Here is a 14,727-nt window from a genome sequence, read left to right as displayed (position 1 = left end):
GCTCATGATCGAAGACTTTGTCTGTGTTGAACAGCACCGGGGAATAAAAAATTGCCTGGCTGGCAGTCCAGAAACACCTCTTCCTAATGCGAGCAGAGTCATAGGGGTTGTAATCAGTGAAGAATACGTGCTTGCTGATGAAATCATCAGCCTTGAATTTTTGCTTCCTTGAGAATGGATCCTTTGGCTTGGGCAGAGGAGTGTCAGTCAGTTGCATTACAACCTCAGGAATCGCAATCTCAGGTTCTTCAGGCTGAGGAATTTCTGGTTCCTCTTCAGTGGCAGCACAGGTCTTCAATTCTTCATTTTCTTCAGCACTAGTGGCTGGAATTTCTTCATGAGCTTCATCAGATCCCATTTGAACTGTAGTTGCTGGGGACTGAGGAATTTGTTGCAATGGTGTGAAGAGTGGAGAGTTGGGGTGCAAACTTTCCCAAAAATCATCATTCAGCACTGGTGTAGTACAGCCAATGTCCACATCTTCATCTTCCATTTCTTCAACGCCAGCCTCTTCAGCAGTAAACTGAGGCATAGGCGAGGAAACTGTGGGGGTTGAAGGGATTTTATCCACTTCAATTTCTTCATCCATCTGCTCTGACGAAGCAGCAGAAGGATTTTCTTCATCAGATCCGCTAGGGATCACATATTCTTCATCAAAAGGGACGATTTCCTTTGATGGCATGGAGGAAACAGGAACAACATCAATTGGATTAGCAAATGAGCTTGTCAATTTCTTCATCTTCTTCTGTGCTGAAGAATCTGAAGGAGCTGATGCTTTCCTTTTCTTCACTGCTGCACGTTCTGCAGTCTTGGTCTTCTTCACATCTGATGTAGATGGAAGAATTGGAGTTGGGGTAGGCACAGGAGGAGCAGAGGAATGTGGTTGATTTTCTTTAGGCACAACTGATGCAGTTGCCCTGACCTCTTCAATTTTTCAGGCGCACCACTAGTGGATGCCCTGGCAATTTCATCAGCGGCTGGAATGCAGTCATCAGCCCTGGAACTCACATTTTCTTCAGCAGCCTGATTATCATCAGCGGTGCTGGCATGTTCTTCAGTTGGCTGAGCAGATGCTTCAGTCTGAGGAATTTCTTGTTGCGATGGGGCTGCAACATTGGAGGTGAACATCTTAGTCAGTTTAACAAACCTGACCTTCGCTCCTTTCCAATCAGCATTGAAATCATCGCTGAGGACTTTGATTTCAGACTGGATCTTCACAAGTTCATCAGTTGTCATAGAGACAACGTTGTTCTTCAGGAATTTCTCCTTCCTGTACTGCGCTTTCTTGAGCTGCCTGGCCTTCTCAAATTTCCATTTCTCTTCTTGGATGGAGGCAGTTAGCTTGAAGTCGGGCATAGGAGTGTTTGGGTCCTTGTGCCAGAGATCAATGTAATCGAGGATCAACTTTGGATCCCAAAGCAGAGGCACATTTGTGCCCTTGGCTCTAGCGGCCCTGACTTGCCTATCTCTGATGATTTCAGCAAGTTCTTCATCATCAGCTTTGTCTTCTTCAGACGGCATTTGGAAGGCAACCTGCTTCTTGTGAGGACTTGGGCGAGAGCCTCGTCCAGCAGTGGTCTTTGTCTTCAGCAGAGAGGGTCATGTTGAAGAATTTGGTGCAGCTGAGGAGCTAGCTGAAGCTCCTGAGGCAATAGAGATGCATGTAGTCCTTTGGCACATGGCAAGATGCATAGGTGCTGAGGATTTTGTCGGAGCAGCTGAGGACTTTGGAGGAGCAGGAGCAGCGTGAGGAATTGGCCATGAGGGCTTAGCTGAGGAACTTGGCCGTGAGGGCATTGAAGAAGAAGCACTTGGCTTATGCGCAGGCTTCTTTGCCATGGATTTCTTCGGCCTTACAGAGGCCTCAGCAGCAGCAGCAGCAGCAGAGTCCTCGTTGAATTTCCTCACTACATCTTTTGCCTGTTTGGCCAGCTTGGCCTGGCGCTTGGCCCATTCTTCAGGATAATCTTCACCACGCTTGAGGCTGGTGAGATCAGCTTCTTGGCCAGGTGCCAACGGAGGTCTTGAGCATGGAGGATTGAGTGCGAATTTCTTCATGTACTTGGGAGTCACATACCTGTACTCCCTCCACTCTCTTGCCCATCTCCTCTCTATCTTATGAATGCGCACCTTGCGCTGATTTTTATCTTCCTCGGGGGGTGTGCAGTACCCAGCATAGATGTCCTCAGGGATTTCAAATGCAGTGTTGATCTCAGGCCTCTTTCCTCCTTTCTGTGGCTTCTTTCCATCAGCCATTTTCTTCAGTTGAGGAATTTGAACAATTGAATTTTCTGAAGAAGTATGCAACTTTTCTTTGAGGAACGCTGCAAATGAGTTAAGTTGATGAGAACCTAGTGATTCAGCAGCGGACATGAGTACCTGTGAACAGAGTATAGTTGTGAGGAATTTGGAGAGATCATATGCGTTCTCAGAAGGTTTTTCAAAAAGAACAAGTTTGAGGATTTTGACCAGATAAGTCTTGAAGAATTTCACTAAGCGTTCTTTGTCTTAGGTTCCAGAGTTGTATAGATCGAAGATCCACACAATTGAGGAATCTTGAAGAAAAATTATTGCCTAGAGAAACGAATCAAGAACAGATGACATGTGAGGTGTTTAGTGTGTGAAGAATGTGAAGAATAAACACTTTTGAAGATTTTGTAGAAATCATTTGAATCAAAGAGGGCAGTAAAAGTAACTGTTAATTACCCTGGATGAAGAACACGACGAACTGTGAGGTAGAGATGAGAAGTTCGTCTGTGCAGATCTTCCACGCCCTAACTCGGCGAAGGAAGATGGCTACGGCGGCGGCGAAGTGAAGATTTCCGCGGCCGGCGCGAGTACGACATCGACGAGGTCGAGGCAGTGAAGCTCTTCGTCACCGGCGACGATGAAGTAGCGGCGGCGCTAGGGTTTGAGAATCTCGAGCTGGAGAGAGGTCGAGCGGAGTAAAGGAAGTGAGGAAAGGGAGAGGGGGTATTTATAGCCACGGTGAAAAACTGTTCGCCCGAAGAAATTGGACGAACGTGCCCCTGACCCTTCTCATTCGCTTGACATGTGTCACCCACGTACTGAGAAGTGGAGATCTTGTTAGATCATGGGTGAATAGATAAGTATTTCGTGGGATGCGGAACGGTTTGAGCGGCAAAGCCGAAAATTTGGATAGGATAAGTTAAAAGTTCCGTTCGCAAATTCTTCAGCTGACAAGGACACAGTGAAGATTTTGAACGAGTTTCAAATAGAACGCACATGAAGAATTTGTGAATCGATTGGGTTGAGTATAGCATAGAGGGGGAAGGGTCCGATCACATTCACTTAGCTGAAAAACCAACTTGAAGAATTAGCCATAAGTGAATGCTGTAGAGGACATAAACTCATATATGTATATAGTCAATGAAGAAAAACGACGGAAACAGTGAAGACAATGCAAAGTTGAAGAACATGAACAACTGAGGAATTTCAAAAACTGAGGAAAAACTCAAATTGAAGATTTTCAACTTTTGGTGGCGGCGTGACCCACCGTATAAGAATGATGATTTCAGACACCGCGTACAATTGTCGTAGGGCTCTGAAAATCAAATTCTTCATTAATTTCTTCACACTTAGAGTGTTATTCTTCATTGATTGAAGAAAAACGTTTCTTCATGTGTTGCACATCTAAGTCATCAATTTTGCATAAGTGTTAGGATGAGTGTCCTTTTCAAAGAACATTCAAAGATTCTAAGATATTTAGCTCACACCGCAACTTGCTAAATCTCTTCTCATCCAAGGGCTTTGTGAAGATATCGGCTAGCTGTTCTTCAGTCTTCACATGCTCAATAGAAATGTCGCCCTTCACCAGATGATCGCGAAGAAAATGATGATGAATCTGAATGTGCTTTGTCTTCGAGTGCTGAACTGGGTTGTGAGCAATCTTGATGGCACTCTCATTGTCACAGAAGAGAGGCACATTCTTCACGTTGACGTCGTAGTCCTTGAGAGTTTGCTTCATCCACAGCAATTGAGCACAGCAAGAACCAGCAGCAATGTACTCAGCTTCAGCAGTAGACAGTGATACGCAGTTCTGTTTCTTCGAGGACCAACAGACCAAAGATCGTCCGAGGAAATGACATGTACTAGGTGTTGACTTGCGGTCCACACGATCACCAGCATAGTCAGAGTCAGAATGTCCAATGAGATCAAAAGCCGAGCCCTTGGGGTACCATAATCCAAGTGTTGGTGTGTGAGCTAGATATCGAAGAATATGTTTCACAGCCTTATGGTGTGATTCCTTCGGTGTAGCTTTAAATCGGGCACACATGCAAACACTAAGCATAATATCTGGCCTAGATGCACATAAATACAATAAAGAACCAATCATGGAGCGGTATACCTTTTGATCGAATTCAATACCATTTTCATCAGTGCACAGATGGCCATTTGTGGGCATCGGAATTTTGACGCCTTTGCAATCTTGCATGCCGAAATTCCTCAGTACATCCTTGAGGTATTTCTCCTGAGATATGAATATGCCATTGCGCTGTTGACGAATTTGAAGACCTAAGAATAATTTCAACTCTCCCATCATTGACATTTGATATTCTTCACTCGTCATATAGGCAAATTCATCACTATAACGCTGGTCAGTACAGCCAAAGATAATATCATCAACATATATTGGCACACAAACAATTCATCATCATAAGATTTAGTGAAAAGAGTAGGGTCGAGTGAACCGGGTTTGAAGCCTTTCTTCATGAGGAATTCCTTCAAAGTATCATACCATGCCCGAGGGGCCTGCTTGAGGCCATAGAGGGCCTTATTGAGTCTGAAGACTTTGCTAGGATGCTTTGGATCTTCAAAACCTGGGGGTTGAGCAACATATACTTCTTCCTCAAGCTTACCATTGAGGAATGCACTTTTCACATCCATTTGATATAAAGTGATATCATGATGGTTAGCATAAGCAGGTAATATGCGAAGAGCTTCAAGTCTAGCAACAGGTGCAAAAGTTTCATCGAAATCAATTCCTTCAACCTGTGTGTAGCCTTGAGCTACAAGACGTGCCTTATTCCTCACCACAAGGCCATTTTCATCTTGCTTGTTGCGGTAGATCCACTTTGTGCCAATGATATTGTGCTTGCGAGGATCTGGACGTTTAACCAGTTCCCAGACGTTGTTGAGCTCGAATTGATGTAATTCTTCTTGCATGGCCTGAATCCACTCGGGCTCCAGAAATGCTTCATCTACCTTAGTGGGCTCTGTGATAGAGACAAAAGCATAGTGCCCACAAAAGTTAGATAAATGTGAAGCTTTTGAGCGTGTGAGAGGACCTGGTGCTTCAATGTCATCGATGGTCTTTTCAACTTGCACTTCTTTTGCAACGCGAGGATGAGTAGGTTGTCGCCGAGGAATTTGATCAGCATTTTCTTCAGCACCATTTTCTTCAGCATTTTCTTCAGGTGCATTAGCTCGACGTTCTTCACGTTCTGGAATGAATTCTTCAGCAGATTCTTCAGTAGGAATGACATCCTCAGTAGCCTTGAACTTGATAGTTTCCTCAGGTGCTGGTTCATCTATCACAGAGGGTAGGTGCTCTCTTTGCGAGCCATTAGTTTCATTGAACCGCACATCTACAGTTTCAACAACCTTGTGAAGAACGTTGTTGAAGACTCTGTAGGTGTGCGAGTCCTTTCCGTAACCAAGCATAAAACCTTCATGTGCTTTCGGTGCAAATTTAGCATTGTGATGAGGATCTCTAATCTAACATTTAGCACTGAAGACTTTGAAATAACTCACATTGGGTTTCTTGTCAGTAAGGAGTTCATAGGTAGTCTTCTTGAAGAATTTGTGAAGATATACCCTGTTGATGATGTGGCACGCAGTATAAATTGCCTCAATCCAGAAGTGACAAGGCGTCTTGTACTCATCAAGCATAGTGCGAGCCATCTCAACAAGAGTTCTGTTCTTGCCCTCCACGACGCCATTCTGCTGAGGACTGTAAGGAGTAGATAACTCATGAGTAATACCAAGTTCATCAAGATAGTCATCAAGACCAGAATTCTTGAACTCAGTTCCATTGTCACTTCTGATGTGCTTGATCTTCACACCAAAGTTGGTTGAAGCCCTCGAGGAAAATCGTTTGAAGACTTTCTGCACTTCATGTTTGTAAGTAACAATGTGTACCCATGTGTAACGAGAGTAATCATCAACAATAACAAAACCATAGAGAGATGCATCATTTGTGACTACTGAGTAATGGTTAGGACCGAAGAGATCCATATGAAGTAATTCAAATGGTCAAGTAGTGGTCATGATAGTCTTCGCTGGATGCTTAGCCTTGGTCATCTTTCCAGCTTCACAAGCTCCACGCAAGGGATCCTTGAGGAATTTGACATTCTCAATGCCAATGACATGCTTCTTCTTCGCAAGCATGTGCAAATTCCTCATGCCTGCATGACCAAGTCGTCGATGCCATAGCCAGCCTTCTGAAGCTTTTCCAAGTAGGCACACGGTTGGTTGTGGTCCTGTAGAGAAATCAACAATATACAAGTCTCCTCTCCTAAAGCCTTCGAAGACTTTGGAATTGTCAGCTTCCATAACCACAACACAATGATACTTGCCAAAGACAACAACCATATCAAGATCACAAAGCATTGAGACAGACATAAGGTTGTATCCTAAGGACTCGACAAGCATGACTTTGTCGATGTGTCGATCCTTTGTGATCGCAACCTTACCTAGACCCAATACCTGACTTTTGCCTTTGTCAGCGAAGATGATATGCTTCAGATGCGATGGTGATAAGGGAGCATCCATCAATAGATTCTTGTCACCAGTCATGTGATTTGTACATCCACTATCGAGGACCCACTCAGTGGCTTTGGGTTGATCATCCTGCAGATGAATTAGTGCAGCTTACAAACTTCATATACTTCATCAGTGAAGAATATGACGTCACAATTCATCAGACCAATTTCATCAAGCAATGTAACAGATAAAGCAGTATGAGGATGTGAGAAATGAAAGTTCATTTCTTCATGATTAGCCTGCGTCCTTTCAGGCACTTTTCAGGTCTCCAGCAAATTCTTCAGACGTTAAAGTACGTCTGGAGACCTGACCCTGCATAAAAGATTAGTTCCTTTTCTTCACCACCCACATCTGAAGGGGTGGCAAAGAGTTCATTACTCTGCGAGCTCCATACGAGAAAGGTGGCATAGAAGCCAATCCATTTCGTTTCACATAAGAGGAGTTAGGGTAAGCATATGAATAAGCAGAGAAATTCTTCGAGGACTTATGAACATAATGATTAGAAGAATAATGCTCATATTCATAGCCCTTAGCTCTTCCCTGCGAAACAGAGTTGTTAGCACGATGATGTTCATATGAGGACTTTGATCCTTTTGAGGAATATGATCCACATGAGGAATTCGATCCGTATGAGGACTTGGATCCATATGAAGAATTTGGTCCATATGAAGAATTTGATCCGGGGTTCCTATTCTTCACAGGTGGTGTCATGAGGACATTCACCTGAAGACTTTCGAGGCACCTTTTGGGAACCTAGATTTTCTTCATAGGAGAATTGTTCCTACAGTTAGTGCCAACATATCTAGCAAATACTTCACCATTCTGATTTTTAAACAGTTTATAGTTGGAGTCAAATGACTCAACAGAAGAATGAGAAGATTCACATGTAAAGCCAAATAAATTAGATGGATCAACTGGAGGTCCCTTTGCAGCAACCCATGAGGTTTTGGGGTACTGCTCAGGCTTCCAATATGTACCATCAGCATTGAGTTTCCTCTCAAAGGCAATACCCTCTTTCCTAGGGTTCCTGTTGAGGATCTGCTTTTTAAGCACATCACAAAGAGTCCGATGCCCTTTGAGGCTTTTGTACATGCCTGTCGTGTACAATTCCTTTAGCCCTGCATCGTCAGTGATACTAGCAATGTCCTCAGATGAGGAATTCGTGATAGCAGAGACAGTTGAAGAATTTGTAGCATTAGAAGCATTTGAACATTCAGGTGAAGAATTAGCAGATTCACGTTCAGTGCATTTCAAATACGGAGGAACAAATTCTTCCTGAGCAGCGCTGATTTGTTGAGCAAGTAATGAATCGCGCTCCTTTTGGAGATCTTCATAACTCACTCTTAGCTTCTCAAGATCTTGCTTTCTTTGAAGAAATTCATAAGAAAGCTTCTCATGATCAGATAAGAGAGTGTTATGATGACCTTGAAGGTTGTCAAACCTAGTCTAAAGTCTCTGAAGATTTTCAGTTAAGGTTTTAGTGTGATCCATTTCTTCACCCAACATATCATCACTTTTGTCTAGCATGTTTTGAACCTTTTCAAAAGCCCTTTGTTGTTTGACAGCAATCTTAGCAAGTTTAGAGTAGCTGGGCTTGAGGTTTTCATCAAATTCATTCTCACTAGATTCAGAGGAGGTATATTTGAGTACCTTGGAACCCTTTGCCATGAAGCAATAGGTGGGAGCGTAGTCATCATTGCCTTCATCAGCCTTGTTGGTGAAGCCATTTTCTTCAGAGTTAAAGATAGACTTGCTGGCGAATGCAGTAGCGAGAGCTAGACTTGCTACTCCAGACTCGGACTCCTCAGATTCCTCCTCTTCCTCATGTTTCTCAGATTCAGCTTCAGAGTCCATTTCCTTGCCAATGAATGCCCGAGCCTTCTTGGAGCTGCTCTTCTTGTGAGATGAAGACTTTGAGGATTTTGATGATGAAGATTTTGAGGATTTCTTCTTTTTCTTCGCATCATCATAACTGTAATCCTTGTATTTCTTCTTCTTTGATTCCTTTTCCCACTGAGGACAATCTTGAATGTAGTGTCCAGGTTTCTTGCACTTGTGACAAAGCCTCTTCTTGTAGTCACTGGATGAGGAATCATTGCTCCTTGAGGGTCTTCCAAAGCGACCACGTCTTGAGAACTTCTGGAATTTCTTCACGAGCAGTGCTAGTTCATGGCTCAGTTCTTCAGGATCACCCAGGCTGCTGCCAGAGTCTTCATCTTCAGACTCAGAAACTGTCTTGGCCTTCAGTGCACGTGATCTGCCATAGCTCGAACCATAGAGATCTCTCTTTTCAGCAGCTGGAACTCATGAGTATTTAGCCTCTCGAGGATATCAGCGGGATCAAGTGACTTGTAATCAGCACGCTCTTGTATCATCAATGCCAGGGTATCAAATGAGGAATCAAGCGATCTCAGCAGTTTCTTCACCACCTCATGGTCGGTGATGTCAGTGGCACCAAGTGCTTGAAGCTCATTTGAGATGTCAGTGAGGCGATCGAAGGTTTGTTAAACATTTTCATTGTCGAGTCTTTTGAAGCGATTGAAGAGATTTCAAAGAACATCAACTCGAGAGTCACGCTGTGTTGAGACTCCTTCATTGACTTTGGACAGCCTATCCCAGATAAGCTTAGCAGTTTCCAAAGCATTCACTCTTCCATACTGTCCTTTGCTCAGATGGCCACAAATGATATTCTTCGCTTGAGAATCAAGTTGCTTGAATCTCTTCACATCAGCAGCATTCAGAGAAGGTGTGACTGAGGGAACACTATTTTCCACAACATACCAGAGATCGTTATCAATTGCCTCAAGATGCATTCGCATCTTATTCTTCCAGTAGGGGTAGTCCGTCCCATCGAAGGTAGGACACCCAGCAGAGACCTTGATCATACCAGCGGTCGACATAACTAAAACTCTAGGCGGTTAAACCGAAATCACACAGAACAAGGGAGTACCTTGCTCTGATACCAATTGAAAGTGCGTTATATCGACTAGAGGGGGGTGAATAGGTGATTTTTATGAATTCTTCACTGAGGAATTTGCAGGTGAGGAAATTCCTTAGCGAAGAACTACTTGCAGCGGAATAAGTACTCAAAAGTATGCATAGAAAAACACAAGCATGGTCATCATGATGAAATGAAGACAAGCACAGAGTACAGAAAGCGTAAACACAGGATAACACAGGATGAAGACAAACAGACTGAAGAAATTGAACTGAGGAATTTGAGAAAGTCTTCAGCCAAAGTCTTCAAACACAGATATGACAAGCACACAACAAAGTAATGAGGAAATGAAAGAGTTGAGGAAATAGAACCAGTAGGCTTGGTGAAGACAATGATTTGGTAGACCAGTTCCAACTGTTGTCTCAGTTGTACATCTGGTTGGAGCGGCTAGGTATTTAAACCTGAGGACACACAGTCCTCACCGTATTCTCCTTGAGCTAAGGTCACACAGACCACGCCCAATCACTCGTGGTAAGTCTTCAGGTGACTTCTGAACCTTCACAAACTCGGTCACTCGGCGATCCACAATTCCTCTTGGAAGCTCTAGACCATGACGCCTAACCGTCTGGAAGAAGCACAGTCTTCAAAGGTAACAAGCGTCGGATCCACGCAGGATCAATCTCTTTAGTGATGCTCAATCACTTTGGGTTTGTAGGTGTTTGGGTTTGGGTTTTCCTCACTTGATGATTTTCGCTCAAAGTCCTCGGAGGATGGGATGCTCTCAAATGACAAGTGTCAGTTTCTCTCGGAGCAGCCAACCAGCTAGTGGTTGTAGGGGGCGGCTATTTATAGCCTGGGGAGCAGCCCGTCATGATAAGACATAAATGCCCTTCAATGATATGACCGTTAGGTGGGTAGATATATTGGGACAGCTGGCGCATAGCACAGCAACGGTCGAAAATTTGAGTATCAAATTCCTCAGGGCTATCATGTTCCTCACTGTGTAGGCAATTCGCACTGGCGAACTCCTCAGTCAGAACAAATTCTTCAGAGACCAGAAGAACTTCGTCTGTCACTGAAGAATATGACTGAACTGTATGAGATTTCCAATGGCTTCACTCGAAGGGATTGGCAGGTGTAGGATTTTGAGTTGAGCATCACATGGAAATTTTTCCTTAGTATTTCCTCGACCCCCTTTAACAGTACGGTGTTTCCTATGACTCAAGAAAGAGAAAATGAAACTACGAAAACAAAAGTCTTCACGCTTCATGTTCCTCAAATGAATACCAAGTCTTCAAGGTCACACCAATTTCTTCACTTTCAAAGTCTTCAGAAAGTCTTCAGAAATCCAAAGTCTTCAGTTGAAGAACTTCATTTTTAGGGGTCGAATTTCTCTATAAATATCAAACTCCTCATAGACTTATAGACCTGTGTACACTCATAAACACATTAGTCCCTTAACCTATAAGTCTTCAATACACCAAAATCACTAAGGGGCACTAGATGTACTTACAACTCGGCCAGCCGACTGCTGGCTACTGCACAGGCAGATGACTTCTTGTAATTTCTGGAGACGGTGATAATCCCTTTGGTGCTTGGCATCTTCATCTTGAGGTAGGCATAGTGTGGCACCGCCATGAATTTGGCCGGGGCAGGTCGGCCAAGCAGCGCATGGTAACGACTCTCAAGGTCAACTACTTCAAACCAGACAGGCTCTCGGCGGAAATGATCTTTGTCTCCAAAGAGGACATCTATCTTGATCTTGCCTATTGGTGAGTGTGAAAGGCCAGGTACTATGCCATGGAAGACAGTCCGACTGGGCTGGAGCTGTTTCGGCTTGATGCCCAATTTCTCCATGGTATCGCGGTACAAGATGTTGATGCTGCTATTGCCATCTATCAGGACTCGGGAGAAACGAACAGCTCGCCTCTCCGTAGCAAAGGTAGCATCCAACACCAGAGCGTAAGAACCCGGGGAAGGCATCACCTCCGGGTGGTCAGCTCGGCTCCAACTGATCGGCTTCTCTGACCAGTGCATGAACTCTGGGGCTTCAGAAACTATAGCATTCACCTCTCGGGACTGCTGGCGTCGGCTGTGCTTGTCGTCAGCCATACTAGTAAAGACGACATAGGCTCCTTGTTCTTCTGGGTACTCATCTTGGATGGCTGCGACTGGCCGGGCCGCCTGCTGCGGAGGAGGAGGCGGCGGCGGCTGGCCAGCAGGCGGAGGAGGCAGCTGTCCTTCGCCCTTGGATATTCGAGTAAGCCAGTGACACTTCCGAGTGATGTGGTTGGACGGCTTCGCGCCACTGTGGAACTTGCAGGGTGCATCAAGGGTTTGCTCATAGGAGAAGGCAGGCAACCAATTTGAATTGCCGCCCTTTTAACGCTTGGGGGCAGGCTGCCCCTCCGGCTGCTGGTCCTTGACTGTCGCCACCTGCCGGCTGGTGGAAGCCGGCTGTGGGGCCTTGCGCTTGTTGTGGTTCTGCTGCTGCCACCGACTGGTGTCACCAGCCGGAGTCTGAGGGGCCTGAGGAGCCACTTTGCCGGAAGCATCAACTTGAATCTCCGCCTTCATGGAGGAGTCGGCCGTGGCATACTTGTCCGCTATGATCAGCAGCTCATCGAGGGTTGCCGGCTCGTCGCAGAGAAGTCGGTGCTAGAGCAGGGTGCCTTCTCTGCACCCTGTAGTGAAGTACTTGATAGCTTGCACCTCGTGCACGCCTTCGCAAGAGTTGCGTAGCTCGGCCCAACGCGTGAGGTAGTCGCGAGTCGTTTCGTTGGGGCCTTGGACGCACAAGGAGAGCTGGCGGGGCTTGGGCAGACGCTTGTACATGCTGGTGAAGTTGCGGATGAAGGCTTCAGTGAAATCTACCCAGCTGTTGATGCTGCAGGGCTTCAGGCTGTTCAGCCATGTCCAGGCGGTGCCCTGGAGCATGAGCGGAACATATTTTACGGCAACACGCTTGTTGCCGTTCACTATGTTGACGACCGTGGAGTAGTTGACCAGCCAGTCTTTCGGCTTCACAGAGCCGTTGTACTTGGGCGTGTCTCTTGGGAGCGTGAACCCTTTGGGGAAGGGTTCATCGCGGATGCGAGGGCCGAAACAAGGCGGGCCCAGCGCGTCTTCTTCTTCTAGCGCCAGGGATCGATTGAGACGGTCGATCCGGTGGCAGGCATCATTTTCTCTGATTCCTTCTCGGATGATCAACAGGCGGCGGGGAGACGCGCCTTTCTCTGCGCTGAGGAGGCTGATAGTCGCCCGGTTGTTCCATTGCTCGTGGGCGGCCGTCTTGGTCGCGCTCGATGGTGATATGCGTCCGACTATGGCTTGCAGCCGGATCTCGATCTCTCTGTCCGCGGGCGCCGCCAGTCGGCGTTCGGGATGTCGCGTCGTGCTCTCGGCGACGGGGCTGGTTCTCAGCTTGCAGGCCGGGCTCCACCACCCGGTGGCCGGCCTCCTGTTGCGCAGCAGCCGCATCAAGGAGCTGTTGCACGCGCTCCATCATGCAGCAACGCTCATCGCCCTCCAAGTGCTACAGCTCTTCCGTCGCCACCTGGGCAACTCGTATGTTCTCCTGGGGTGTGGCGTAAGTCGGGCAGTCGGCCCCCAGCATGCTGGCGATGGCGGCTCCGCGTTGCCGGACGACGCCCACGCGGCTGGGCTCGCCAGTAGCCGGCGTTCCTCCGATGGTGCGGTCAACCTCACGCTGCTAGGCCTCAGAGAGGCGTCTCATGGTGGCCAACTTCTTGGCGCTATCGAAGAGTGCCTTGCGATGCGCCTACAGCGTCTCGCCATCAGCGTCTTCGGGGATGGGTGCGGCCAGGTCCCGCAATACCGCCTGCAGCGGATCCTGGCCGTCCCCACCAGAGTGCTCGCCATGGAAAATGACAAGCACCTCTGTGACGGTACTGCCGCCACTGTCCGCGCGAGGAAGCGGATCGTCGATGACCACCATGTTGGTGGGGAATGCGTCGAGTGATGCCATGTCGGAGTTGACGAGCATTGGATCGGTGGAGCCAATCGACTCCAAGTCGAAGGCCGGCTCGTTGGCGATGTGGAGCTGGTCGAGGAGGCTGACAAGGCGGCTCTCGGGGCCATCTGTGCCTGCGTTGGATGCAGGCTCGTCGGAGAGGCGGATCTCGCCAACAAGGTCAGCGAGGCAGCTCGCCGCGTAGGTGACCTCCACGCCATGCAGCGCGTCGGCGCAAACGCCGTCTGGCGTGCTGGGCTGGCTGCGCTCGCCAGGGAGGAAGAGGGTTCCCGTCCAGAACAGATCTTCGGACGACGGTGCACCTAGCCCCACGGTGGGCGCCAAATGTCGAGGTTTTGGTGCGACATATGCCAACGGGTGGCTTATCATGGTGGGGGATAGTAAGACGTCACCGGTGCCAGGAAGCGGGATAAGGCATAGACACGTACGCCGGTGAACTTTACCCAGGTTCAGGGCTCTCCTCGGAGATAACACCCCTAGTCCTGCTCTGCGGGGTCTCCGCATGCTCACTATCTCAGCAAGTAGCTACAAGTTGCTCCTTGAGCTGTTTGTTTTAGGAGGAAGAAGGGCAGGGCTAGCTCTCTCCTCTCTCTACGGGTGTGTGTTTTTTGCTAAAGATCTGAACCCTTTGCATGGGTGCCCTGGGGGGTTTATATAGGCCTACCCCCCAGGGGTACAATGGTAAATTGGTCGGGTGTACGCCCAGGCCGCCAGTGTCTCTTGTTGCCGGCTTCTCCACTGGTAGCTGGGGCCCGCCGATTGGTGGGCCCCGCCGACTGTCTTGTACTTGGCCGACAGGCCATGCCCGCCGCTTGCGGGTCTTGCTGGCTGCTCAGCACTGTAGCCGCGCTTCTAATGACGCGTGCTTTGTCGGGGAAGGCGTGGCTACAGTTCCGCCGCCTGGCGGGCGTTCACTGTAGCCATCCCCCATCTCTTCTAGTTAATGGCGCACAAACTCCTAGGAAGGGGGAGGGCCGCCAGCTGGGTGCCGACCTCCCCCTAAGCCGAC

Source organism: Triticum aestivum, chromosome 7D, assembly GCF_018294505.1.
Source record: "Triticum aestivum cultivar Chinese Spring chromosome 7D, IWGSC CS RefSeq v2.1, whole genome shotgun sequence".
NCBI classification, from domain to species: domain Eukaryota; kingdom Viridiplantae; phylum Streptophyta; class Magnoliopsida; order Poales; family Poaceae; genus Triticum; species Triticum aestivum.
Note: the sequence above shows the minus strand (reverse complement) of the source record.